Consider the following 26,975-nt stretch of genomic DNA (forward strand, 5'->3'; position numbering starts at 1 on the left):
ATAGGTGCAGCAAACCACCATGGCACATGTATACCTATGTGACAAACCTGCACTTTCTGCATATGTATCCCAGACTTAAAGTAAAATAAATAAATAAAAAGAACTTACAAATGAAATGCTCCTGGTTTTTCCCTGTATCATCAGCTTTAGCGCTTATTTTATGTAATCGGTCTGTAAGCTCCATAAGGACAGTTTTATTCATTGCTGTTATCTTCTAGAATTGTCAAATGTGTGAAGGTGAAACAGATAAACATTAGTATCAAATATAGCAACTTGAACAGGGGTTGGCAAGAGGCTAAGTATATTGGATAAGCATATTGAATGGATGGCCCTTGTGTTAAGAAAATTTCCAAGAAAATAATTTAAAACCATCTTTCACCAAAGTGTTTAATAGGGGAAGCCTTTCCTATATCAACCTTCCTATCACTAATAATGACTATGAAGTTTCACTGGGTCCCTGGATGTGTTTTATGTACTTATAAACAGTAAAGCATTATCAAGAAAAAATAAAGACGCTTCTAGCTATTCATACTTTGATATTACATGTGTCAAGACAGAAACAACAGAGAAATTAATAATTGTGTTAGAAAAAAACAAGAATTCCTTGGGACCTAAACATACTGTATACTGAGGAATCATAAGGAATTCATAAGGATAAATACTATGGTTTTAAAAGTCATAGCTTATCTGTTTTATTCACACATTCTTTTTCTTATTCATACACAGCTACAACGCCTCTACCCATTAATGACTCAATTGAGCTGATTGCAGATAATCTATAAAATGGAAGCTAGTGGTCTCTTGATATACACAACTTGGAAGAAAGGATTCTAGTTCATATATCTTACAGCAGCCTGAGCTTGGGAAATTTTGAAGAAGACAACGAAAAGAGTTTTTTCTACAAAGCTATATTTAGTTTTATTTGGTTATCTTCCTTGCTACTTAATTGAAATGTGAACAGAAGATAATTCGATTCCTTATTTACCAATAGATGTCTACCAAACAGAAAACAATGACAGGTCCTTCCCAAGCCACAGGGTTCTCTGAGCTGAGAAGGGCAGTTAATTGCATTCGCATAAATTATCCAGTGGTAAATAGCAATGCACAACCTTTCTTTGATCCCTAAGATTAGTTGTTCTTTGTGATTCTGAGAAGTAGCAATCAATAAGGCTAATAACATACAGTAACCCAATATGGGTTTTTCTGCTCTTTGCTTTTCTTGACAAGTAAGGGCTAGAATTTAAAGTGACATTAAACAAATGTTGCTCATTAAACTCTTGCAGTAGAGACAGATAAGAAACAATTCTGCGGAGAAATTCTGTTGTGTGAATTGCTTTGATTCCTGGGTTTATAAGAAGTCCTTTTATATGATATCAGGAGATTGATTTTTAAAATATTTTAGGAGTCGTCATTTTCTTACCAGCCAGCCTTTCTTTCTACTTGTGAAGAGTTGCTAACAAAAACAATAAAACTACCACAGAACAATAAAAAAACAGGAATTTGGATTTCATGAAATCTCTAATTTCAGCTTTGGTTGCCTAATGGTGGAGAGAGTGTCTAAGATGACTCAGAGAATTCAAGAAGTGGAAAGGACATTGACATCATCTGCCCTGTGCTCTCCCCCCGACACCCCACAGGCCTACTCTCTGAGCAAAGAACTTGCCTTGTTTGCTCTTCACTGAACTTCATTACAAAAGACGAAGTCAAGGCCCAGAGAGTATGAGGTGACCATCATCACTCCACTGACTACTAAGACAACAGGACTTCTAGCTTCCAGTTCAATTTTCATTTCCTGCATCTACAGTCCCTGGAGGATGCGAAGGGTCAGATCAAGAATACAAATAATGATGTTGATATAATGTTAGGACTAGAAGGAATGTAGACATCTAGTCCAACTCCCATATTTTTGGGGTGAAAAATATGAGACTCAGAGAGACTGTGACTTGTCTGAGATCACATAACTTGTCAGAGGAAAAGCAGAACTCAGTGGTACTGTCCCCTGACCACCATCACCATCAGTGGTCAACAGGCTCTATGTAGTGTGACCTGAAAAAGTGAGGCCAGCTCCAGGGACCTCACTGTCTCTGTCACTTTCTTGTGTCTCATAGAGTTCTGTGTAGGTGACTTTCTGCAAATGGAGTAAGGCAAACTATTTCAAAGGTCCAAATAATGAAAATCTGCAAGACATTCCTAAATTCCTTAACTTAATAATGTCATACAATTGACCTTTGGAAAGAAACACAGTAACCCACCTGTCATGTCCCCCTGCCTATGGTACTTGAAGGAACAAAGCCATCTTCTGCCCTAACTTGGGGTTAAACCCCACAGTTACTTTGTAGATATCCCAACAGAAAATAGAAGTTATGATGTACCATTGGAGTACAACTCCAATAGGACACTTTTTAATTAAGATAGAAAACATGTCCCTGAGGAGAGGCAATTGTTTAATGGATCAAGAGAGGCAGACTGTTGCTTTTCGTTGTGAATTTTATTTAACATATAGTCTACATTTTCAATAGGAAGAACAGTGAAATACACATTACTAGACTCTCAAACTTGGCAGGGCATTTGGGAGCCTTGGTGAGAAAAATATTAAGTAGATTTAATAGGGATAGCTTTATAATTGGGTACTAAAGACTACCCTTGTCAGAGCCAAGCTCTTTAGGCTCCCTGCCACATTTACTTGATACCCCAGGATAAGTATATGTTTGCCACAATGCCTCTGGAAATTTTAATTCTTTCTTAATTCATTTACAAGCCCTGTTCTCTGCAAAGCAAATAATAATAACAATAACTGCTATTAAATGAGTTCCACCTATATGCTAGGCACTGGGCTGTGTGCTATTTCCAGTCTCACAAGAATAAGACCAGTCATAAGACCTACACAATAGGTCTTATGATGCACCCTTTATAGGTGATAAGTCTCAGAAGTCCAGAATTTGCCCAAAGTCACACAGGTAAGGTAAGGACAGAGATTACTTCTACTTGTGTCTCAGTTGATTCAGGATCTTTACAGATTTCTCCTCTCTTCTAATCCTATTTTGGCTTACAGTCCCCATCCTCTGGCTACATTACACCTAAATTGAAGGTTTGAAAATGACGTCCACCCTCAGAGAAATTGCTGTTGCTCTGGCCTTGGAGATAGCTTGCTTTCTTTTTATTGTTCAGGTTGAAATAACAAAGAGCTGGGGAAGTTGTGCGTTTCACTTAAGCTGCAGCCTACATTTTCAATAAGAAATACAGCAAAATCCACATTCCTAGACTCTCCAGCTCAGCAGGGCATATGGGGACCCTGATGAGATAAGCATTTGAGTGGGTTGAAGAAGATGTTTGAGCAAAGGAAAACTTAGAGATTGAAGCTTGACAATCCTTAATCAGAATAATATTCAAATCCAAAAAAAAAGTGGAGCAAAAATAAGTACTAACTTTGGGATAGAGTGGGAGAAGGAAACAATAAGATTAAAAAGGTTTTAGAAATACGAAGTAAGATAGAAGGAATGTAGGAGGTGATGAGGGTAATAGTGTGGTTGGCAGGGTGGAGTTTTGGTATAATTTTAAGTGTATACCTAATAAGATTTAAACATGAGCTGTCAGAGGAGTCATTTCTAGGTTAGAATAAGGTATATACAGAGACTCAGGATCAGAGATTTATTACTGTCTCTTAACTCCTTTTAAAATATTACATAATTATGTGGACTCCCTCTGCTATAGAAATTGACCTACCCTTCACAATAACATAGAAGTTAATCTTGTCCATGGTTATTCAACAATCTTGTAACATTGACACATTGCCCAAGAGAAATTAGGCCTTATGTTTTTAGTGAGATTAATCATTGAGTTGGTTCATATATTAAATCAGTGAAGAAATGGTATTTCTGAATCCAGTGCCTTTTCTCTCTGATTCTAGTGATGCATTAAACTGTTATCTTTACCCTTACAGGAGTGGGCCTATTGACTCTCAAAGGCAATTATAGATTGGAATGGACTAAAAGGTAAAGAGTACATGCATTGTAACCTATGAGTGAAAAACGTATAATGTGTTTCCTGGGTTTCAACTATTAAGCAACATATTAAAAAATATTGTTACTGTTCACTCTAACGTGTACAGGTTTCATTACTCTTGTAACCATAGATTTTTTTGTCTGTTGGTTTGTTTTGAGACAGGGTCTCATTTTGTCGCCCAGGCTGGAGTGCAGTGACACCACCACGGCTTACTGCAGCCTTGACCTCCCAGGCTCAAGGAATCCTTTCATCTCAGCCTCCTAAGTAGCTGGGACAACAGGCGTGTTCCACCACATCTGGCTATTTTTTTTAAACTTTTTTATTTCTTGTAGAGACAAGGTTTTACCATATTGCCCAGGCTGGTCTAGAAACCCTGGGCTCAAGCAATCCACCCGCCTCAGCCTCCCAAAGAGCTGGAATTACAGGTGTGAGCCACCGCATCCAGCCTGTAATTATAGTTTTTAAACTATGCATAGTTGTCAACAATGCTCTGAAATTGATATTTGCTATAGAGTGATAGATGATTAGATTAGATAGATAGATAGATAGATAGATAGATAGATAGATAGAAATGGATAGGCAGGCAAATACATGCATGCATTTGTGTAACTCTCTGTGATATGTGCATATTTTATTATTTTGATCAAATTTTGATTAACTAAGATATATCTAGATTTTAGAATTTTAAATACTCATCTCCAGGTTCATATCTGGCTATTTGTCATCTTTAGAAGTTTTTAGTATTAAAATCTCTTGCGAATTACAAAATTAGCCCATGTTGCAACAATCATGAAAAAAATATTCAAAAGAGAAAACAAATAAACACTCTTGCCCCTGTGTCCCTCCATGCCTACCTACCAACCATCCCTATCCTGAGACAACCTTTCCTGTCTTTTTACTTCTTTGCATAGTAATCAGCTCAGGTTTGGGAAAAGTCCATTTTTCTCAATGCCCTGATAATTTTAATGCTATTTTGTATCCATTTTTTGACAGAAACATGTTACCTCACAGGTCCCAAAGGTTTACATGTACTCTCATAAAGTTCTGAAATTGAACAGCAAAGAGGTCCCTTTACAGTCTAGGAAGCCCTATGAAGCTTCAATTTCTGTCACAAGAGCAATAGAATATAGGAGGAAATAGGTTCATCGGTTTTAAGTCTTCCTCCACTGACAATATAGAGGATGAGGAGACCAACTCTTCCCATGGTTAAAATCTGGAGAGGGTCCTGAAAGAGAAAAAATTTATAAATCCTTTGATCTCATGGATCTTAACCTCTGTGGGTTAATAATGTCATTCAACCAGTCTGGAATAAAACATGTATTTCTTAACACTGCGAAGTAAGTACTCTGCACTCATTTTTATATTAGCAGGGTTTTTTTTTTTAGATAAAAGTTGAAAAATACCGCTCCATGCCACATAGATTTTCCTTTCCTTCCTGTTATTGATTATTTAGTTGCTGGACAATACACATACAATCATTAAAAGTTCTACAGAAAATCAGTGTTATTTTACTCTTATCCCTTTGCATAATTTTCTCATTGTATTTTCCACAATGCCATTTCCAAGCTTTTTGCCCACTGTGAAGACTCTCCTTTAATAAGCCCTGAAGCATCTATTTGTACAGAGGCTTCTAAAAGTGCAGGTAAATATCTTTTAAAGAACTTTATGCTCTACATGAAATACCTGCAGGAAAGCCTAGAGATGACCACAGACAGTAAGATATTTGGCCAGATATTTAGAGAACGTACTTCACACAAGCAACAGTGACTGAGTTCAGTTGAGGATGCGAGGTAAATGTGACTGGATTCCTGTCATCAGGGGCTCACATCTATTGTTCTTGGCTTACGGAGAGTGCAACAATATAGCACTTGATATAAGTGGGGATTAAGGGTGAGTTGAGAAAGAATTAAGAAGACAAGAAGACGATTCATATTTAAGAAAGTAATATGAACAGGAGGTAACATGGCTGGGCATTATCGCATAAATTAGCAGTTGGAAAATATTTTCTATAGAGGGCAAGATAGAAAATATTTTAGCCTTTGCAGTCCCTGTCATAACTACTCAACTCTGGTGAGTTCTAATTAAACTTCACTGACAAAAACAGGTGGCAGCTGGAGTTGGCCTGAGGGCCATAGTCTATTGACCCCTGACATAAATTATCACAGTTTCAAATTAGATGTCTGTTTAGAGGGTGATGCCATTAATAAAGAAGAAAATGGAAAGTAAGATAGGTTTCCTGAGGAAAAAAAACAATGGGTTTGAAATTAATAAATGTTTTATTTAATATGAAAAAATATTTCCTGAGCTCTTCTAGGCATGAAATCCAGTGTCAAGGATAAGGAAGTAGACAAAATATGAGCTCCATTCTAACGGAACTTGCAATCTATCATACAATGTGGTAAGATTATAAGATTATATCATACTGCCATGGTTTTAAGGACATATTGTGTACTAGAGTAAGCAAGCCATGAACAGGGACTCAATGAAGCGCCTCCATTCAAATCGCTTTAGTCCACAAAGCCACTCATGATTCAGTGAGTTGGGGTGAGTAGGGCAGGTAGAAAAATATGGCAGTGAGTGCTGGCAAAGTGAGGATAGGAAGACTTGATGAGTTTTGAAGCATGCAGTTGGGAATGTGATGAGTAATCCAGGCAGATCAAGGCTAAATTGTTATCAGTGGTGAAAATCATACTTATCCCCTTCAGTGGAGTAGTGGAAGTTGGAACAGGGCATAAAACTTTAAATGCAACAATATCGTGGGGATATTGATGTTTTCGGTAAGCATATCATCTACTTTAAACAGGGTGTGTTCTGTGTTCCAAAATTTACCATTGTAGGAAGAGAAAAGGATGTGCCACCACGGTTTCCAGATATTAGTGTTGAATCAGAAGAGTTTCCCTACATGTCAATTTTGTGGTTTTGATGAAGGAAGGGAATATAACTATCCCATTCCTAGAGAAGTTGAAAGAAAAAGAGAAATGTCATTATAATTATCCAGTGCAATGATTTTAGTATTTGAAAAACATGTAGACTCAGAAAATATAATGAAAATAGAGATAATATTTCTCCCATGTTCACATATACGAACAAAATTGCATGTAAATCCAGAGAATCAAAATCTATTAAAACTATTAATTTCCTAGAAATTTGCATATGAGAGTTTGAGAAACTCCACCCACAGTATGTCAACTGGTTTTCATAGTTATCTCAGTTGATCTTCAGACAACAGACAACAGTTGACAGAGATACCATTATCACTGCTGTGGAAAGATGAAACCAAGGGCCACAGAGACTAAAGAATTTGCTGGAGATCACCAGACAACAGTGTATTAGAGCTGAATCTCTGAACACCCTGATCCATAGCATAATGGAACTCACACTTGCCTTCATGCTATAGCGGTCTACCTGCAATCTGTGAGAAAGATAATGGAATCATTCTTCTATAAAACAATTTGTATGACATTTTAACTGAAGCTTTCCCAAAAGAAAATACTTTCTTTGGTCTTAAATATTGAAAAAGTGTGGTAGCCTAAACAGCATGCTCCCTTTCCCCAAAAATATCTATATTCTAATCCTCAGAGCTTGTGAATATGTTATTTTCCATTGCAAAAGACACTTTGCAATGTGATTAAGTTAGTGATCTTGTGATGAGGTTATCTGGGATTATTCCAGTGAGCCTGAATAAAATCCCAAGGCTTCTTTATAAGAAGGACACAGGAAGGTCAGGCAGAAGAGAGGGTAATCTGATTATAGAAGCAGAGATTGGAGTGATGTAGTCACAAGCCAAGGAATACTAGCAGCCTCTAAAAGCTGGAAGAGACAAAGCACAGGTGCTTTCCTGGGGCCTCCTGAAGGAACCAGTCTTTCCAAACCCTCGATTTTAGTGCCATAGGCCTCTTTCCAGAACTGTAAGAGAATAAATTTGTGCTGTTTTTAGCCACTAAGCTTCTAACTATGGTAACTGGAAATTAATACAAAAAGTGAAACCAAACTAAGTCATATTATTTAATATAATCAAACGCCTTTTTTTTTTCTGAGCTCTGCAAGAGCAGGGAGTTTTGTATTCCAAGTACCTAGAAGACTGCCAGAAACAGAGTACATGCGCAATAAAAAATAAAATAAAGCACCCAATTCTTGGTAGTGACATGGCACTTCATTTTAAATTTGCCAAAGATGGCTGGGCGTGGTGGCTCATGCCTGTCATCCCAGCACTTTGGGAGGCCAAGGCGGGTGGGTCACCTGAGGTCAGGAGTTTGAGATCAGCCTGACCAACATGGAGAAACCCTGTGTCTACTAAAAATACAAAATTAGCCAAGCATGGTGGCACATGCCTGTAATTCCAGCTACTCAGGAGGCTGAGGCAGGAGAACTGCTTGAACCCGGGAGGCGGAGGTTGCAGTGAGCCGAGATCACACCGCTGCACTCCAGTCTGGGTAAAAGAGCAAAACTCTGGCTCCAAAAAAAAAAAAAAAAAAAAAAAATTCCCAAAAAAAGGAAATTTAAAATGCCGCTGGGGGACCATTTCCCACAGGGAGAAAAAAGAAATGTTTTAAAATATTGTTGGGAACCACAAAAATAACTGTCTTAGCCACAGGTCTGCACCAAAAGATGAAGAGGCAGGGAAAGCATTATGCAAATTTTAAGGTGAATTTATTAATTAATGAGCCAAATTCTTCCATACACAAGTACTTTCCTCATATGATCTTTTTTTACTTATAAAGGAGGTGATCCAACTTCAGTTCTAATAGATAACTATATTTTTCTTTTTCTGATTTGTTCTGATCATTCCTGCTATTCTTGTTGGAAGTGGTCAGGAAAAGAATCTCGTAGAGGCAGTTGTGGGCAGAGGCTGCAGCTGAGAACCCTCGCAACCTGGAAGTTGATGTCTGCACCTCTCCACATCACTAAAACAAAGTAGGATGACCATCCCTCTTCTCTTTAAAACAAAAACTTTCAAATTGATCTTCTGTGGCCACTTTGCTTCCCTAGGGTTGTCTAATCTAGGGGATATAGGATAAAGAATGAAAAAATAAAAAATAAACTCAAGGGTCAGCTTTATTAAACACTTCTTTTTAAACCGTAATTATTCCAAAGCTTTATTAGTGAGGGCCCCCACATTTTGGTGCCTTAGTATAATTAACTGTATTATGTGCTTATACAAAGTCCAATGTAAATATTCCTAGTTACGTGATCGGAGACCCAGGACTCCCCAGAGCCTTTAGGTCTTCTGTGGGATCCTGTGCATCTGGCAAGCAAACAGAAGAGAGAATCACACACAACATTTATATAAGTAAGTCTGAAAGTGATGCATTCCATTAGGCAGAAATATTTCATGTGTCTACATACCTAACTGCAAGGCATGCTGAGAAATACAGTATAGCTACCTAATTAGGAAGTAGAAAAAATAGCTTTGGAAATTCAAAGACTTTGCATAAGCTAGCCACTTCTGCCAACTCATTTCCTGTTATTCGTCTACTCATTTAGGTTGCTCCAGACACTCTGGCCTCTTTGCTGATCCTTAAGCATACCAAACCATGGTCCTGCCTCAGAGCTTTTGTACAGGCTGTTCCTAGTATCTGCAATGCTGTTCCTCATTAGACAGTCACATGGCTTGCCCCCAACTTCATTCAGGTCTCTGCTCAAAACCGCCTGTTTAGAGAGGATTTCCTTAACCTCTTATCCCTCAATTTAAAATAGCACCCTGTCACTTTCCAGGCCCTGACCCTGCTTTTTTTCTTTTATGACATTTATTATCTCTGACATTGTGGCATACATTTATTTGTATGTTCAGTTTTTATCTGTTTGCCACACTAGAGTTTAACTTCCAAAAGGTCAGAGATTTTTTATTGTTTCATTAATCATCATGTTTGCAGCACCTAGAACCTATTGCCCAGTACACAATAAAACACTCAGTAGGCATTTTATTTAATGAATTATGTTTCTTAACAAGCACTTCAAATATGTGCACATTGCAATGATTCTGTTTTCTGATGACCCAATCTTGAGCAGAGCCTGAATTACCCACTCTCTAAATTATCTCTGTTCATTTCACTTCCTCACCTCACTAACCCGTTTTTATCTTATATTTAAATCCTCATTTCAAGGATTCTCTCTTTTCCCAAAACTCTAGCTGCCCTGTACCCTATAGAGCCTCATGCATAACTCATGCTTGTTTGGAAATCTGCTACAAGACCAGGTTAAAGCTACATATTACTCAAATTTGTATCTTCATTGCCTAATATACTGTGCCTGGCATACTGTAGAATCTTATTAAATGTTTGCTAGTCAGAACTTTTCAATAATTTTTAAGGCTTCTTCTTGCTTCAGGAAATCAAGAAAAAAAAGTATGCAAAATTCCCTAAGCAGTTTCAGTGCAAATATAACAAAACATTATTTCCTCCATCATCTTCTGAATCACAAGAATACAAACAAAATTAATCCTTGAATCATGTGTAATTAAAATAATGGCTATTAGAGCTAGAATATTTGTTTTAAATAAGAAATGTGAGTGTGTGTTATAATTGTTAAGGGTTATATATGTACATCTTGGTACAATAAGTTTCCTTGAATAGTTGATGTACACAACTTATTTGTATTATTTTTATAGATTTTAGAACATAACCTTATTTTAAATGACTGCAGAGATTTTAGTATTTGTTTCTATTTGTTAGTTTTTAAACTCTGAATTATTTTATTATTGTATTTATGATCAGAGAAGACAGGCCTAATTACAACACTATTGCTATAGGGAAAAAGAACCCACTTCACACTGATATGCATTGTGATTCAACTTCTACAAACATGGGGATTTCCTATAGTAAATGGATAATTAGAGAGACAAGCCATTCCTTGAAATAACAAATTGAAATGATTTTCAATTAGATGATTAGAAAATTAAGTGTTTTGTTAACTAGACAAGGCTTTTTTGTATTTATCTTTCATGTGTATAAAAGATTTCCATAAAATCTGGTAGCATTTAGACAAATGTGTCAGAGACACCTTCAATCTATATAGAATAAAACATATTATTTTTGTATCTAGATTTATGGATCTATCTCTCTATCTATCTATCTATATATATATATATATATTCTGTGTAATAGGCAACAGAAAAAATAGGATATAGAGAACCATTTTTTTTTGAGGTTCCAAATTTCTTTGAGGTACCATTCTAGAAGATTTATTGGGTAAATCAGACTTCCCATCTTCTACAATCTAGAAGACACCACATTTGCAAAGAGCATAATTCAAGTCATACTAATTGAGTGGTCCAATTTCATTATAACCAGACAAACTTAACCAATCTGGGGCAAACTGAACACATTCATCAATCCATAAACATTATGCTTATGGCATGAGTTCATTCATTAACTCAGTCATTAGCTGATATAATGGTGGTGCTGAATGCCAAATCACTGTTTATTCTTGCTTTGTTCTCACATCCATTACAGAAAACAAAATCTAGAACTATATTTTAGTTTTAATTTATTTTGCTTTATTTTTCTCTTGTTATGTGATACCACATGTTTCCACCAGAAATATTTATAGTTCTGCATTGAAAAAATAATATCCAATTTAATATATGGCAGATTAGACTTGTCAAGAAGAAAGAACAAGAGGCCAACTGGTTGGTTCATGGGCTATTTTAAGTAGGGTTCCTTGGGGATGTAGTACCTGTGCGAGGTTAACACAGGCCAGGTGTTTAGTTGTGTGGTTTGCTAAAGTCAATTCTATCAGTTCACTCCAAGTGTGATCACACTCTGGGGAAATTATTTAGACTGGAAAAACCTGTAAGAGAAGAACATGAAAACCAGAGTATCCATTTATTTATATAAATTGACATTTTGGCAGGATAAGTGTCATTGATCAGGGTAATACAGCAGGGAAACTGAGTTAGAAATTAAAGGTTGCTCAGTGAGCTCAGCCTAAGTGTAATGGTAGTTAAGAATTCTTAAAAAGTATTCTGTCAGACTAAAATAGTTGTTCAAATATTTTTAAGCAGTTTTATTGAAATATAACTCACACACTATACAATTCACCTTTCTAATGTGTACAATTCAATGGTTTAGTTCATCCACAGGGTTGTGAAACCATTACCGTAATCTAATTTTAGAACATTTCATCTCCCCAACAAAAATCTCATACCCATTAGAAGTCAGTTCCCATTCCCTCTTTCCCTCAATCTTACTGCCCTAGGCAAACACCAATCTACTTTCTGTCCAATAGATCTGACCATTCTGGATATTTTATATTAATGGAATTCTGCAGTATGTGGTCTTTTGCGACTGGCTTTTTTTTTCTAACTTAGTGTAGTGATTTCAAGGTTCATCCATGCTATAGCATGTATTAATACTTTGTTTCTTTTAGTTCTGAACAAAATTCCATTTTATAAATATGCCACATTTTACTTATCCATTCATTCATCAGTTGGTAAATATTTGAGTTGGTTATTCTGTGTGGATATCAGTTATAATGTTGCTATGAACATTTATGTACAAGTTTTTGTATGGACATATGTTTTCATTTCTCGAGGGTATATACTCAGGATTGAATTGCTGGGTCATATGGTAACTGAAGTAGCTTCACCATTCTTCATGCCCATGAGTAATGTGTGGGTGCTCAGTTTCCCCATATCCTCACTGGCACTTGCTAGTTTCTGGTTTTTGATAATAGACATCTTAATGGGTATAAGGTGGTACTTTACACTTTATTATGGTTTTGATTTGCATTTCCCTGATGGCCAATGATGTTGAGCATTATTTTATGTGCTTATTGGCCATTTTTGTGTTTTCTTTACAGAAATGTCTGTTGTCTATTTTCAAACTGGAGCATATATTGATATCATTATTTCACTCTTTTGTTGACAAATTATATATATATACTGCATTTTATGTTTCCATTCATCAGTTGATGTCCTGAATAGAATGAAAAGGCGATGGAAAGACAAATGTGCTCTTGTCTTGAGCTGGGATATCCATCTTCTCCTCGCCTTGGACTTCGGCACTCCTGGTTCTTGGACCTTCGGGTTTGGATGGGAACAATGCCACCAGCTTTCCTGGGCCTCCAACTTACAGATGGCAGATCATGGGAGTGCCCAGCCTCCATATTCACGTGAGCCATCAACATCATACCTCTCTTTCATTATATCTCTTATCTCCTAGTGGTTCTGTTTTTCTGCAGAACCCTGAATAACAAAAGTACTATGAGGAAAGGGAATTTCAGGAGGAGATAGGGTGGAGCACAAATAACAAATTCATGTTGTTGTGAAACAATATATTAGTGTGTTATAAAAACTACTATTGCAGGAATGGAACATGTAAAATTAGGAGCTGCAAAAGGTGAGGCAGTAGGACAAGGAGCGATTCAAGTATCTATTATCCAATCAGTTGAACAAGTCTATGTTAAGAGTATTCCAGATGGAGACAATCTAAACACTCAACAATAGGGCATTGATTAAACGTACAATGGAATACTAAGTATAGACAAAAATTGATGCTGGAGAAGCCTTATTTAGTAACAAATAGAAAGGGGTGGAGAGAGAAGAAGGGGAGGAAGGAAAGAAAAAAGGGAATCAGAGGGGAAGGGAGGCAGGGAGAAAGTAAGGAGTGAGGGAGCGAGCGAAGGAGGGAGAAAGGAGGTAATAAACAGGAGCCTGAGTTATATGCTTACCATGATCTTCCAGAAATCTAGACACACTCAGGTAACATCAAAATGCACTTTAATGTGAGCCTTCAGTGTTTCTCCACTGATTTTCTGGGAAAGACACTGCTATGGGATGATCCTACAACCTGCCTTCCTTCTGCGTTACCAACACAAGCTCAGTTTTAATTGAGGTAGCAAGATGTCTAGCATAGGAAAAGCAAGGCAACACCATGGCTGCATGCTTGGTGCTTATTTCCACAGCCTACTTGAGTGATCTGGTGACCACCTTCTGGTCAATGGCTCGAGGGAAGGCAATGGGTTCTAGAAAATACATTTTCCTCCATGAAAGACAAATATATATAAATATATATATAAAAAATATATATATATAATATATATACACATATGTATACTGTTGTTTTCACTGAGATTCTATTTCTTCCAGCTTTGTGTGCAGTTTGTAAAGATACAATTTTTAGGAAGATGGCAGCCTTCTTATAGTCATTCAGTGACAAGTCTATTTTGAGTCCAGTATTGGGCAGAAGGCAGGGATATAAAAGAATTAGAAGTGATGGTCCCTGTGCCCAGAGAACCTGTAATACCAAGTGTCAAGATGTGCACACACAAATTAACTTGAAAAAATTACAAAGCAACTTACAGTATTGCTCAGTGCCAAATAACTCAGAACCAATGGCAGCCCTCCAGAATCCACTGTTGGTAACTCTGTCGTGCCAATTCTTCTTGCCAATCCAGTTAAACTGATGAAGTTTTTAGGAAAGATGTGACATTTAGAGAAGATTCTAGTCTCAAATTCTTATATTTTAAAAATTCATTGCTGCTGCTGTTTAAACATCACTAACACTTTCACTTGGAAAGGAAGCACATTGTCCAAAAAGCACTGGGCTGGACATTGGATTTTAGTCTTCGTAAAGTCACTGAATAGCTGTAGGACATTGTAAAGGTTCACTTAAATATCTGGGATTTTGGATCCCTAATTGGCAAACTGAGAGTAACAATTCAGTAACAAATATTACTGAGCATTTAATAAGTGTTGGACACTGTTTTAGGCAATAGAAATACAGCAATGAACTAAAGAGCCAAAGGTCTCTATCCCACTGAAGGTAGACGTATAATAAGCAAATGTATACCAATCAAGCTGTAGTACTAAGTTCAACAGAAAAACATAAAGCAGGGTAAGGAGGATAGAAAGTATGCCAGGTAAGTGTTGAGGGGAGCTGCTAATTTATATAGAACAGTCAAGAAAGTCTCTGATAAGAGGCTCGCATTTCCTTTCCCACATTGGGTGCGTGTGCGTGTGTGTGTGTGTGTGTGTGTGTGTGTATGCACTCCCACATGCACTGGTCTGCTTGTCTAGGGGGAGAGAAGATGAGGTTAAATGACTGAAAATACATAAAAAGCACTTTGTAAATTACTTGGCACTATGTGAACATAATGTATTATTACCATTGTTATCACTGTGGATTAAGTCTAAACTCCTTAGCTTGACATTTAAGATCCTTACAACACAACCTTCCAACCTACATTTCTAGTTTTGTCTCCATTCCCCTGGATAAACCTAACTTGCAAATGAAATGTTCACTTAATCTACCTCACTTGTCAATTAGCAACGTACCAGGTCAAGTCGCTTCTATTGTTTTTTCTGTTTAAATCCTTTATGATTTCATTTTTTATAAATTCTGTGTTCCCAATGAAATGACAAACTTCCATATATCAGTCTTTCTACAAATGCTTTGAGTACAAAAGGCATTCAATAGCATTTATTGATTTCGTTTGATGGACTGATTTAGTGTGTATCATCACTCTGAAAACTACGACCCTGTTTAGAATTTGGTGCTGTACTCAATTCTGCATGAGTTTTGAATCACCTTATTCATCATGGAACTGTGTACTGTTTGAGTTGCAGAATTTTTAAAACCTTTGTATTCCTAAAGAGGTCCTTTAATTGTATTCAGGATGTCCCTCAAGGATCATCTCAGAGTCAATCAGACCAAAAGCAGCTCTACATCTTATATGTCTTTTTCATGATCATAATCCTATGTATCCTTTTCATGATTTTTTCATGACTTTGGGGTATTTCTTGCCAATACTGATTTGTTATTGTTGTATCTTGGATAACTTTCCTGTGTATTTTTGAGGTGTAAAAACTTCCCAGCAGTCTGAGAAATGAAACAGCGGAGAAGGATGAATAAGGTCTAGTAGAAACTACAGTGTAAGTACTAAATGTGGTTTTGATAGGCAGAATAATGACCCTCCCTAGTGATATCTACACCCTGGGACCTATGAATATGTTACTGTACATAACAAAAGGACTTTGCAGATGTGATTAAGAACGTTGAAATGGGGAGATTACTCTGGGTTATCCAGGTGGACCCCATGTCATTACAAGGGTCCTTCCAGGAGGGGTGCAGGAGGATCAGAGTTAGAGGAGATGAGGCAAGAGAAGTAGAAGTTAGAGTTCTCCAACCAAGGAATGCAGGCAGCCTCTAGAAGCTGGAAAAGACAAGGAGGTAACAGGTGATCCCCTCAGTCTCCAGAAAGAGTGCACAGCCTCTGCGGGCCTTTGATTTCAACTCTAAAAGATCCATTTTCAGATGTCTGACTTCCAGAACTGTTAGCTAATGAATTTGTATTTTATTCAGTTAGTGGTACTTTGTTGGCAGCAACAGGAAATGAATACAGTAACATAGCAAAAACAGCCCTAGACAGAACTAGAGCTCGGTCACAATCTAGTACCTACAACACATATAATATATTCATTGTATAATCTCAGGAAAATCACCCTATCTCAGTTTCCTTTCCTGTAAAGTGAAATTATATCTGCCTTACAGTGTTGTATAAAGACAAATAAAATTATTCACATGAGCACTTCGTAAAGGGTTTCATCCTATACAAATGTTAGGACTAAAATTTTGGCTTAGTTTGCTTAATGAGGGGGAGAACTGGAATAAAGACATCTGTGCTTAGCATATTTATGATATGAATACGATGATGACATAGATATTATGCCACAACCACTCCTGTAATAAAGATGTCCTTTGAGAAGCAACCTAGTGTAGGGAAGATGACCCAGCTCCCTTCATCTTCAACCAAAATGAACATGGCTAGCCCGAGAACCCAGACGCAGCCTAAGAATCCTTCTTAACCCACCTTCAGGAAGCAGCTGTCAATTAACTACACCTGGCATAAAAGAAGAACCTTATTTAACATCCCTGATCTAGTGGCTTAGAAAGTTTGATCTTTTGGCCAGTAGCATGGGCATTACCTGGGCACTGCCTATCCTGAGCTGGGTGTGGCTCATGCCTGTAATTCCAGCACTTTGGGAGGCCGAGGCGGGGAGATCACCTGAGGTCAGGAGTTCCAGACCAGCCTGGCCAATGTGGAGAAACCCTGTCTCTACTAAAAATACAAAAAGTAGCCGGGCGTGATGGTGGGCGCCTGTAATCCCAGCTACTTGGGAGACTGAGGCAGGAGAATCGCTTGACCCCAGGAGGCAGATCTTGCAGTGAGCCGAGATCGCGCCACTGCACTCCAGCCTAGGAGACAGAGTGAGTCTCCGTCTCAAAAAAAAAAAAAAAAAAAAAAAAAAAAAAAAAAAAGAAAGAAACTAAAGAAGCGTTTCCTCAGTCCCTACCCTAGACCTATTGGATCACAATCAGCATTTTAACAAGACCCCCTAGGTGAGTGTTGTGTACTAGTTGAGAGGATATATTTTGGATTGGTTTGAATCCCAGCTGAGCAGGTTACTACTGTGTGACCTCAAGCAAAGTGTTTAGATCATCTAAGCCCGTTTCCTAGTCCACATAGTGAGGCACCTCAATGGGTTGTAGTAAGAACTAAAGAGGCTGAGGCTGTATGTAAGGCATTTTGCACAGAGCCTTCCAACAAATACCCAGTTAATAATGAAGTTCTTTTCATCATATCATTTCGCACCATCTACAGCTGCTAACCATACTACACATCCATTCAGAATTCTGGAGCTGCTCAACAGGGACGATTTCCAAAGCCCATAAAGCCCTCCAAGCCCATGGGGTAGGGGGAAAGGGGTGGGGACGGGAACACTCTCAGCAGTGCCTCTCGGAATACGCAGGATACTGTACATTTTGCAAAACATATTACTCATCGGATGATCTTGCTTTCAGATCTTCACTGCACGTGGCTTTATTGGAAACCTTCTGCTAGAGTCTAGACTCAGCCATGGAGTCTGGTGACCTGTGGGAGGGAGCAAGGGCCAGAATGCCTGTTAAATCGCTCTGGGCCCCCAGCCCTCTTCCTTAATCCCTTCTTAACTTTCCATCTGTCTCTGGTCTCCAGGGGTGCAGAACCGCAACCCACCAGCCCTTTCCCAGCTCTCCGGCCCGGCGCTCAGCAGCCCAGGCTGCAACACTTTCCCCCAGGACCGGGAAGGCGGGGGAGGGGGTTTGGAGGGGGCGGAGCTCGGCCTCCTGCTGCCGCCGCTGCTGCTGCTGCCGCCGCCGCCGCCGCCTGCAAAGCTGTCACCCCTCTCTCGGATGCTCAGGCTGGGCAGCGCTGGACAGATGGGTGCACCCCGGGCCTGACGGATGAACAGTCGGGCAAGTGAACTCTCACCTCCATACTGGCTCTGCGCCCGGCTGGGGCGGCGGCGGCGGCGTCTGCAGCCCCGCGGTGGGGGCAGCCCCCTCGGTCTCCGCCCGACTGCTACGCGCCTCCTCTGCTCTTGGCATAGTAATTTCAGTTCCTGAACGCACGGAGCTCGCTCCGGGACCGGGCTGAGAAGGACCTCAGCTCGCGGGCCCGCCGGAGCCATCGGTGTGGCGCCGAGAGACGGTGCTTGGGATATGCGACGGGGAGCCCCCGCCACAGCGCAGGCAGTGGCCCCGCCGCGCCGCGGAGCCGGGAAGACCAGGTAGGAGACCCGCGGCCGTGGGAGAAGACGCCCCCTGCGCACCTACGCCCGGCGGCCAGCGCCGGGTACCGGAGCCTGGTGGTGTGCTCTGTAGGGATGCGGAAGGGATTCGATCCCACATTTTGCCCAGGGATCCTTTGCCTGTTGCTCTTGTCTCCGTCCCATCCTGCGCTCTAGGAGGGGCAGTTGTTCTGGCAGGTGATGAATTTCTCTGCAAGGTCATTGCTCTCTTAGGCTCTGGCTTTGAAGGTAAATGGGAGAAGACGCCTGCTGATCGTGGGCAGGGGGATTTATAATCAATCCGGTCTGCACACTGCGAATATTCGAATATGGGGTGTGCGTGTGTGTGTGTGTGTGTGTGTGTGTGTGTGTGTGTAACATTTATCTCATTTTCCTATGCTTGTCCCCTTTAAGGTCAAAACACCATAGAAATATATATTAAATATGCATTTATGTATGTGTGTGTATACACATTCGTATGTATATAGGTTTTCTTGAGGTAGGCAAAAAGAAGAGGAAGGGCGGGCAGGGGTTGATAAAGGGAAATCGTTGTAGAGACCTGTTCACTAATAGAGGCGAACTTTGGAACCACATTAAATCAGGGTAGAGACTAGAGGCGATAAACAGTTCTTTCAAGATGGGCTTTAGAAGAGATCTAAAGGAGCCTGTCAGCCAACACACACAGAAGATCTTCATGCTCTCCAGGCAGATGGAGACGATGTAAGCAACATTTCAGACGCAACAATGGATAGTGAAAGAGGAAAAAAAGGAGAGGTACTTAATATGCCACTGGGAAGTGATTTTTGGGTGGTGGGAAGGCATCGAATCCAGACCAGGTTTCAAGGGCTTGCTGGAGGGGCGTTGGGAGAAATCACCGCTTGGGGTGTAGACAGTTCAAGGTTAAGATGATGTGAATGTCCACAAAGCAGCCGAGGAGGTGAGCAAAAGGCTTGGAGGGGGAGGGGAGAAACGGAGCTCTGAGCAGTCACTCAAGAAGCACCCACCTTTGAGTAAGGTGTCTTCTTCCTCTGGGTTAAAGCAGTACGTGGATATGCGCCATCTAAATATTTTCACAACACATTTGTTTAAAGATCCATTGGACTATGTTTTTATTTTGTTTTTGCAAGGTATCTGGGTCATGGTGGGACTGGAAGAAACTGAAGTGTTTACAACACCAGCAAGATTTGGGAGAGAGGGTTGATTAAGGCTTAGCTTCATGAAATATTTACACATCTCCTGCGTGGGCTTTTGTTTGCTCTTGTTGGTGCTGCTGCATATTTTACTTTGATAATGCTTTGAGTGTGCTTCTCCCGTATGTGCTTATTTTCCAGTTATAAACTATTCTTTCTTTTCCCATTGTGCTCACCATTGGCCTGCCCTGAGTAACAATTGTGGGAATAAAGGTACATGAGTCACAGCCCAAAGCAGAAAATCTCTGCTGCTATCTGCAAAAGACAGGAGTTTGCATTAGAGAATGTTCTTTTGAAATAGAAGCAGGAAGAACATTTTCGAGTTTTGTGTGTGTTTAACTTTTTAAGTTTTGTGTGTCTTTAATCAGGGGAATAGGTTATTGACTCAAAAGAGAAAAAAAATCCAGTAATTGCAATTGCAAGTCTGGATGTTATATGATTGAAATTTATTTTGGAAACAGCAGAGGAACTCATGGAGAGCTATGTACAGTGTATTGTGGTGTGGTGAGCCTTCACCTAATCACTAACTAGACTCCTACGAAAATGATTAGGACAAAATCACAAGTGCATCAGCTTCACATGGGAAGTAGAGGACTGAAGCGTTATATGAGTCAGATCAGTGTCAATTGGAGGGCAGGCTGGATTCCAGCAAGTTGTTTTGAAATTTGAGTGTTTTAATTGCCTCAAAAGAATTGCCCAATATGCTTAATTATTTGTTCCTGCAACATTTTCTTAATTATGCCTCAACATACTTAAAAGACTATATTTAGATCTAGCTATCCTTCACCGTTTGAATTTCCAGTGGCAAAATCTGCAGCCTGCAGGAAGCATGGAAATATTGGTCCTGGAATCACAAAATTATAAAATATTGGGCTCAGAGAAGCCACAGCTCATATTTGAGCTCTTTCATTGGCAGCTGCTCCTGCCATTTATGCACTCATTTATTCACTTTTTTGTGAATATAGGTTGATACATTCAACATATATTTAATCCTGGACTAAACATGGTCCTAGATTGTGGAACAGAAGAATAAACAAGACATAGTCTCAGCCTGCAAAACTTGGGAGGGACACTGCCAGTAACCGCTGGTGGAGTGCCGTGACGGGGTGCTGTGGAGGCCAGGGTAGAGGTGGAGAGAATAAGGAGAGTTTCCCATGGACCTGAAAGATGAGAGGACCTAGTCCAGTGAAGAGGAGAGGAAAGGACATTCTTGGCGTGGGAACCAAAATAAGCAGAGACCAAGGAAAATACGCAGCTCCAGGTGGTTGAAAAATAGTGTGAGTACGTAAAGATGGCAAGATGAGAATGGAAAGGGCAGCAGGATCCACCTACAAACTGAAGTCCAAAAGGCCTACCAACTCATCTGGTCAGTAAACCATTTTATCAGGGTGACTTAGGTGAATGCATTCATTTTAAGGATCTATGGTATTCAGATTACCCAAATTTATATTCTTCAAATATCTGAAAACTGTATTTACCTTAATTTACAATAGGCTGCTTAAACGGGGAAAAGTCTTAATTCTTTTTGGCTCAAATATTTCATCCACAAATGTCTACCACCTACTTTGCATATTGGAAAAATAAGAGAGAGAATGAGGGAGCAGAGGTTTGAATTTTATAGAAATGAGTTATAAAAACTCAAAGATTCTTACTTTTATGAGAATAGAGTTCAGGGGAAAAGAATTACAAATAATATATATTCTAAGTATTTACATGTCCTAGATGACTCCAAAAGGCAAACGTATGATAGTGTAAAAAACAGACTGAGCAAACAAGTAACTCAGAAACACACGCTAAAGAGACCCCAAAGGCCACATACATTTTTAAAAATTATTTTTTAAATGAGAGAAATAGTTACAGTAATCCCATGGTAATCGTTAAGTGCCCTTCAAGAATGGTGCTTTTCAAACCAACACACTGTGAAGTCAGTTTAGTGGGTCTGATCAGCATTTTATTTTGAAAATAAAAGAGTGAAACAGAAGAGTAAGTATTGTTCATGAAATTCCTTAAATATATATACATATATGTGAGTGTGTGTGCACACCTGCATAATGGACTGTGATGTAAAATTTATACCTCATTATACATTATGTTCCAAAAAGTCTGAAAGCTCCTGCTTTATGTGATACAAAGAAGAGATGCTCCCAGTTTGCGAGATGCCAAGAGCCGACCAAGAGATCTGACAGATCTGATAGACAAGCATTTTCCGCAATATTCTGAATAGCATAATTGCCTGATTGAGGAAGGCAAGACTTATGATTTACTGACTGCATGACAGTAAAGTCAAAGAGCAAGATCCTTGGGTACTGAATTAGTCTGGAAAGACTTTAAGGAGGAGGGGAACCTTGAGTTAGTTTATAAAAGACGGATGGATCTGGATGGGCAGTGAGGAAGGGGTGCTGATTTTGTGTCTATAGAAGGAGGAAGCAAAGAATGAGTGGAGTAATGGCAGTTATATCGAAGAATCATTAAGAAAAGAAAAAATAAGTATCAAGTTGGGGGAAGAGAATTGCAGTAGAATTTCTGATGGACTGAAATATTACGTGAGTTACTTTTTAAAAAAGTAAAATTCATTGTGTATATTTAAGGTATACAACATGTTATAAGAGATATACATTATGTGTGTGTGTATATATATAGTAAAATGGTGATGTGTCTGTAGTGGAACCAAATAACATATACATCATCTTTTATATCTACTACTTTGTATCCTTTGACCTGGATGTCCCCTTTTCCTCCCTGACCATTTTCACCCTGGTAATCACTGTTTTATTCTCTGTCTCTGTATATTTGATCTTTTTTGAGTTGTTAATTATTTTATGACTAAGATCTATTTTCCTAATACTGCTACTTTAAGAAAATCTAGCCAGAGTGGCCATAATATCATAAATCTGCCATTCCCTGCCATCTTTTTATTTATTTTGCAGTAATTTACTGGTTAGGCCTTGTTCAGTTGAATCTTGCTGTTGAACTATTGACATTACGCTATACACCACATTGTGGCGTGATTATTTCATTTCTCAGAATGCAACTACAATAGTTGGCACAGAAGGCTGAGGTGGTCATGTGAGGAACTGACAGGCTGTGAAGATGAACCAGATCGCTTGGTAGCCATGAGCTCCTGAAGGAAGGGCAGCATCTGCCATATTTTCTTTTCGTCAGTTGCTCTGTGACTTGTCCGTCTTCTTAGTTAGATATTTAAATATGTTTGTATGCATTTTTAGACATTTTATTCTTGTGTTTTGCTCTCCCCTAAAAGTTATTCTGAGGAAAACAGTTATTCTGAGGAAAAGTTAGAGAAGAAAACCTTTACTTGTGTTCCTGAACATTTTCTTGGTGGGCTTCATTCAGCTCTCACTGTCTTTTCTCTGGAATAGAACAATTTTGTGATATTGACACCCTTTTATATGAAGCTATACCTTTAAACAGAAGAACAGTGCCAGTTAAGTCAGAGATTTGTCTGCTTGAATTAGTTGGAGTGCAACCAAATATGGCACTTTGCTTTTAAAAAAAAAATTACTTGGACCTCTTTCTTGTCCATATCAGCGTGTTCAAATTAGTGATAAACTAACTTTTTTCACATAAGCATCAAGTCTGGAATAATAAAAACATTTAGAGTCTGCATTTGGATTGAAATTCTGAAATTACTGAATTTCAGGGAGAAAATGTATATACTCTTACAATTTAAGTCACGTACTGTCTTGAATGCCAGTGAGAAAAGTTTTCACAGCTTTTTAACTGGGCATATTGGAGTTGGCAACATAGTAACAGCTTTCTAATCGTTCATGTCGGTAATTAAATTATTGGCTTTATTTTGAAGCTAGCAGCATAATCTGGGACCCCAATTATTATTACCAGGCAGTTATAAATGATCTTAATCTGAATCTGAATCTGGAGGTGGGGCTTAGAAATCTGTATTTTTATAAAGGTCCCAAAAGGATTCCAGTACCCAGATTTGGAAACCACTGCCTTTATTTACAAAGAAATAAAATGATTACAGATAAGTCCCAAGGAAGTTAATAACTGTTTCTAGTCACTAATAGAGCTGAAGCTGAAAATCCAGAACTCCTCTTTCTAATTCCCCATTAATTCTTGGCTAAGGGGAAAATGACCAGGACCTGAAGACAACGTCCAAGAGTCCTCTCCATGGTGAGGGAGGAGAATCAGTTACTATGCACCCCTTCCTCCAAAATTGAGAGTCAATTCAGTAAGTCTGCCTAAATGACAATGCCATGATCTCATCTCTGTCCCAAGGGTCTAGTGTAGCAGAAATATCGTGGGGATCAGCTGGGTGATCTAAGACAAGACAATTTATTGGCCTTACACACCAGATTCCATTTAAAATTTTTAATTCTTGCATCCTAAATAGTGTGGATACCAAGCCACCTCTAAAAGATTGGTTTAGTCAGGATTCACAGCCTTGTGACCCTTACAGAAGCAAGAGAACCCTTAAAAAAATTCTGGAGGCTAGAGAGTAAAAACTCAGTGTCAGGCATCTCCGGGGACCTCAGCATTGTTGCTAATTAAGTAATGGACAGACGGAGATCTATCTCCAAAGCTCCTTTGACAATCACGTTTGCATCTGTTAATTTTCTGGAGGAAAAAAGAGTTACAGATAATTTTTTTAAAACTTGAATTGCAAATAGTCCATCCAAGTGGGAGATCTGGTTTATGAAGAATAATCAGATGCTTTATGTTAATAGATTCTTGATTGTTTTTCAGAAATCAGTTGTTAATGATTTCTAAATAGCGTAAAATTAAAATAACCATATTGTGTCTATGGGAGACTCCTCTCTTTCTTTATAATGTATAACTTTGGTTAAATGAAATGCCTGAGGGAGTAAAGTGTTTGTGTGAACTATATTTTCTGAGTAATCAGAGCATTTTTTGTTTCAATTCTTGTTGACAGTTTTTCTAAAATGTAACAGCCTGCAAATATTATCAAGATTTAAAATTTTGCATTGCCTCTGTGTCTTTATTCTGAATTATGACTGTATGGGACAGATATGCTGAATATAACATAGAAGTTTTCTTGTATTTCTTCCTTTTACTCTGTAATGTGAATGTGCTTTCTCAGCATACATTTTTTTTTTTAAATTGTTCAAAATGCAAAAGACATTTGACTCATTGTGAGTTCCACTTTCTTGGAGCTTGCTCTCTGCTTTTGCCATGACATCACTTTGAAATGCTCATTCCTTCACTCCAAATTAGTTTCTCAATCCACTCAAAGCATGGCTTACAGCTCCGTGATTGCAGCAAAACTTTCGTAATCCTTAAGACCTGTTTCTAATTTGTTTTATACGTAGCATGATTCTTAAATTTATACTTAGTCATATTGTTAATTAAGCATGCCTTTCTTTGAATTTTCTACAAGGTATTTCTTCTTGAAAATGCAGGTAAAATGAAGCAGCTAAAATTTTAATTGTTAATTAAAATTAAGAATTTTAAATTCCAGTAAAATTTTACTCGGGGCTAAAGTTAGTAAATGCATGTTTGTTTTCACCTGCATCCTTGGTTGAGTAAAAATTGCTTATGACAAGTGGGTATGGATGATTGTTCTTATTTTCATGTCGAACATGTTCTGAAAACAGTCAGAGAGCAGAAGTCTATCATTTTGTCAGGGTAAGGGGCTGAACTCTAATTAAGTGAGTGAAAATGCACTACAGTCTCCTTTCACATGAGGGATTGTCTACCCAAGTGGATTCTCAGAGTAGAAGAAAGCTTTGCTGTGAGCATCTGAGAGACCTGGTATACTTCACTTTACCTGTCTGGGCCTCAGATTTGGAGATGTACGTACCAAATCAGAATTGAAAATTGGCAGTCTGTGCGCCCAGCAGGAAAACTGTGACCTCCAGGTATTTATTTTTTAATTAAGCCAGTGTTTAAACATCAGATCTATTATATAAAAAGAAATGAAGCCCTCACCCACATTCTCTAGGCTGGAGCTGAACAGCAATATATATGCTACTTCATTATTTTGCTGTAGTCCCCACTTCTCAATGTCTCACTGACATTGAGCATTTATATAAGTCTCTTGTGCCTAACAGCTTCAATTCATTGTGTTACTACCTCAAACCTGTAGGTATTGAGTCTGTAAAGTCTGGACTACTTAGGTGTTCTCTAAGTACCATTGAGCTCCAAAATGCTATGACTATACTCGTGAAATTGATGTGTCTACAAAGCTGAAAGGTAATGGCACCAAATACAGTTAACCCCCGTGAACCATAGTGAGGGTCTCAAAATTCTACAATATCAAAATATGTAGAGTCTATGAAAGTTTAATAAATTAAAATTGAGTTAACGTAGTCTGTTAAAGAATAACAGAGTTTTTCATCTGTGTACTTGCTTGCTTTTTACTGTACCACAAGTGGTGAATAAAAAATATTAGCAGTTTTAACAATAATGTAATTTATTTTTTCTTTACCGTAAAGACCAGTGACTGAGATCTCACATTGGATTGCTTTATGTACTTTTAAATGCACCATATCTTTATCTTATGTATAATTTTTAACATATAGGCCAAACTTGCATAGCTTCCTGAAAGTCCAGAGTATATCTCAATCTTTCAAGTAATGCTGCATTTTATTTAGCAGGCCTGGCAGTTGAGATGAACTTTCAGGAGTAGTATCAACTCGTGTCCCAGCTTGTATTTCTGTATAGCCTAGAAATGTTCAGTTATTGATTGCAGTAGGCAGTGTTTGCAACCCCTCTCTGAGGCTAGGCAGATCACTGCACAGTCTGGCCACTTGTGCTATGTTAATATGGCTAAAAAATGAGATGACTGCATCAGGGTTGATTTATTCATGTTGCAAACAAAGACAAATGCCCTTTTGAGGCAACAAGATGGAAAACTCAGGCAGATCTCTTCCATAGGGAAAGCTGTCTTCATAGCGCTCTGAAATCTCTCATGCCTTCTCAACTTCTGCTGCCACTTTCCTTCCTCATGCACACTTCGCGGCATACCACCCCCACTTCGTGCCTCCTACTTTATTTCTAAAAACATCCCCTCATCTAATTATTAATCCTAAAGTGCTGGTGCTTCAGCAACTTCACTTAAAGACAGTGCCGAGAATAGTACCGATCGAAACTAACAGAGGACACAGTGCCACACTGACTCTACGCTTTCTTTGGAGAGAGTGGCATTTCCTTATAGAATGGTGACCGTGTTTAAGTATCAGGCATCCTGTCACCTAAAATGAATTGATAATATATAAAAGACCATAGGTGTTAAAAGT

General features: G+C 38.7%; 1 protein-coding gene across 1 annotated transcript in view; it reads left to right on the plus strand.

The window, feature by feature from the left end:
• The first annotated feature begins 18,151 nt into the window (after nucleotides 1–18,151).
• GPRIN3 (GPRIN family member 3) overlaps nucleotides 18,152–26,975 on the plus strand; it is a 67,686-nt gene continuing 58,862 nt past the window's right edge. Inside the window, exon 1 of the mRNA XM_017860718.1 lies at nucleotides 18,152–18,550. The gene's annotated coding sequence lies outside the window, so the exon portion shown is untranslated. The remainder of the gene's footprint in view (nucleotides 18,551–26,975) is intronic.

This window comes from Rhinopithecus bieti, unplaced genomic scaffold (assembly GCF_001698545.2).
Source record: "Rhinopithecus bieti isolate Rb0 unplaced genomic scaffold, ASM169854v2 scaffold_56474, whole genome shotgun sequence".
NCBI classification, from domain to species: domain Eukaryota; kingdom Metazoa; phylum Chordata; class Mammalia; order Primates; family Cercopithecidae; genus Rhinopithecus; species Rhinopithecus bieti.